This window comes from Lepisosteus platostomus, chromosome 7, assembly GCF_059453375.1.
Source record: "Lepisosteus platostomus isolate fLepPlt1 chromosome 7, fLepPlt1.hap1, whole genome shotgun sequence".
NCBI classification, from domain to species: domain Eukaryota; kingdom Metazoa; phylum Chordata; class Actinopteri; order Semionotiformes; family Lepisosteidae; genus Lepisosteus; species Lepisosteus platostomus.
Window position 1 is genome coordinate 64,165,054 of NC_142617.1, and position 3,097 is coordinate 64,168,150.

General features: G+C 37.0%; 1 protein-coding gene across 1 annotated transcript in view; it reads right to left on the reverse strand.

Annotated features, from left to right (window-relative positions):
• Positions 1–1,020, reverse strand: part of sin3aa (SIN3 transcription regulator family member Aa) — a 31,016-nt gene extending 29,996 nt beyond the window's left edge. Inside the window, exon 1 of the mRNA XM_088641774.1 lies at positions 967–1,020. The gene's annotated coding sequence lies outside the window, so the exon portion shown is untranslated. The remainder of the gene's footprint in view (positions 1–966) is intronic.
• Positions 1,021–3,097: the final 2,077 nt, after the last annotated feature.

The window sequence follows — 3,097 nt, forward strand, 5'->3', positions numbered from 1 at the left end:
ATTTCGGCTGGTGAGAAGTCTTCCGTCTTCACTCTTCGGACGAAAGTGATTCAGACCGGCAGACATAACGAATTTTATAAAAAAAAACATTATCATTAAAACGCTTCCGCATAATCTAAAACAAAGTTACCACTAGCGTAAGGCATTTCAATACCCTTCCAAACAACCAAGAGTACAATGAAATCGAAAGCAATGGTTTCTCTCAAGCGATCCGCTGGAGACGCGGCAAATCGGCACATAAACGTCTTAATACCGGACTCGATTTCTTTGTTGTTCGTATTTCCTACCACGCAACTGGAGATCTTTGTCGAGAATAAACGTGACAACGGAGACAAATACACACTTGAAACGTACGGTCTCATTGCCACAGATACATTTCTTTGCGTTAAGCCAAGTCTTAGCTTGGTTTTGTCCAGCGAAAAATATAACTGACAGCAGAGAGGAAAAAAAAAAGATCAGGATACGTGAATATCACAAAAGATAACCGTGTATGGATTCTCGAATTAAATACGCATCAACAGTAACCCGCAAGTAGACTTAACAGGGAAAATTCATGTCTCAACATACAACCCTGCAATTCTTTGTTTACTCCTATTTTCGGAGAAATATTTTCAACGTTTTCGATACTGCTGTCCTCCAGTGCATATCTCTTTCCTACACGTTTTGCATTTCCAAGTGTGAAAAAAGACCTGCATTGCCCGGCTTCAACATCGGCAAAATAAATCAGCATTTGCAGAACCCTAAACTACAAATAAAATAAAATGCCCCCTCCTCTTCCACACAGCCCTTCCTGCTTTCTGAATTTGTTCATTTTCAAACATCGATAACACATTAGCAAAGAAAGATCAAAAGGTGCGCCCTCTTTAAGTAACTACCCCGCGAGCTCGCAATCGTAGCCCACTTATTTTAATGCAAAGTTTGAGTTTTTAAATTGTAATTATTTTTGTTTTAACAGCTGTTACATACCTAGAAAAAAGAAGCCTCACACTCCGGATTCGTGTTTGTAACAAAATAGTTGAACACGCCCCCTTTCCTCGGCATTGGAGAACACGATTCATTACGTCATTGTTATTTAAATATAACCCGCCAAATACTACCTGAAATGCTGTGTAGTCCTGCGTCTATCAAGAGATGCTTGGTTCACCCTAAAAAACTAGGCCTGTCGTATAAAACATAACATAAAAAACAAGTGATTTTAAAGCTACACCTGGTCATGACATTTACAGTAATACTTGGAACGGTCTTTGTAAAGTAAGCTCTTGTAGGCCTCTAAATAAGTGTAAGCAATTATTATTATTATTATAATTAAATGTCTTAATGCTTTTAAGAGATGGTGCCTGTAAAAAGAGACGAGTAAGACGTGCAGTTTCCGTGAAGTCCCAGGTAAACAGCGCTCGTGTCCGTCTGTCTTCTCTGGAGCTTTTTGTAAGGACATCTGCCAACAGTCCACCCTGAAGCCGAAGATTTTTATTTTTAAATAATGGAACACCACACATATAGAGATTTGATTCAAAAATGAAAGGATGGCATAACCACACGAGATTCATACAATGCAATCATGAATAAAGACCGTAGTGAAGCCCTTCAATCCAAGTGATTAGAACTGAGAGACCAATTCAGTTCAGTTTTAAGACTTCGCATCTACCCTTAAAAAAACATTCAGGGTCTTTGTCATCTTATATAATTTATTACTAGTGCACATTCCTATCATTTTGCTTATATAATTGTTAGCAGTACAGATCAAGATTAAGACCTATGACAATCTAAAATGTAAACAGAAATGAAAAGATTAAAATAAAACATTAGAGTATATCTAGTTTGTAGAACTAACCTACTGTAGAAACACCAAAACTGGTAGCATCGATCACCACTATCAGTGTTTACTTCTCATTATATTTTGTGCTAGAAGAGAAATTTAGCCCATCATCTCTAAAACATATAGGCTTTTGAAACTTTAGCTAGCATTTTTCATTACTTTCCTGGAGCCAAATGTCAGCTTTGGCAGCAACTCCTAGTGAATTTTAAATCAATGTCTATTGACAGAACAGTGAAACTTCAAATATATTGAGAAGATGGACTAATATTAGCCAATGACTGAATACAGCTCAGCCATTGATCTAGCAAATAATCATGTTATTAATTTTATTGGACAAATGCAATATTCAAACATCCTTCTCATATTAAGCATCAAATCTCAAAATTGAACATAATGTCCATTAATGTCCACTCTGCTCTCCTCCCCACTGAGAGCTGGTGTGTGGGGAGCGTTCTGGCGCACTATGGCTGCCGTCGCATCATCCAGGTGGGGCTGCACACTGGTGGTGGTGGAGGGGATCCCCATTACCTGTACAGCGCTTTGAGTGGAGTGCCCAGAAAAGCACTATATAAGTGTAAGCTTATGGAATGAAACTTTTGTATTTGGTATGGGAACTGGAAATTATGAACTAGCATAATAAAATATTTCAAAAATTAATTAATTTTAAGGTCAAAACAAAACCTAAATCTCAATCTGCTCATCATTGTTCCAGTTATTGGTTTAGAGTGTTCCAGTAGTGGTTTGGCTGGTTTCAGTGAAAGGATTGTATTTTCATCTTGGGAGGGTGGATTCTGACAACTCCTGCATCTGTGGTAGCTGGACTTTTAGACTCATGCTGACATTTTTAACTTCATTCGCATAATAGGGTCAAACATAAAAGATGCATTAGATCTCCAGGGTATTTATGGGATCTTCCAGTAGCTAAATATGAAGAGAAACAGAAACGAAGAAAAATTCCGTTGCATTTGTGTTTGGAACATTAACAATAAGTATGGTAACTGCTACTTTCAAATATTTATTTTAATGTAATTATTAATTCATAATGGGCACAGAGATATACGGAACCTTCAGATCTCATGGGAAAAGTCTAGTTGGTCAGTAATTTAAAAAAATACCTTCACCACAGCTAAATTGCAAAGACATTTTCCAACTCTCTTCAGTCAACTAATGGTCACAGTCAGTGTTCTACCGAAGCTTGACTGAGACATGATGCATAATGTTTTTTAATTCACACAAAAAAGATTAAATTTACAGCAAAATAAATACAAATAAAACTGACAA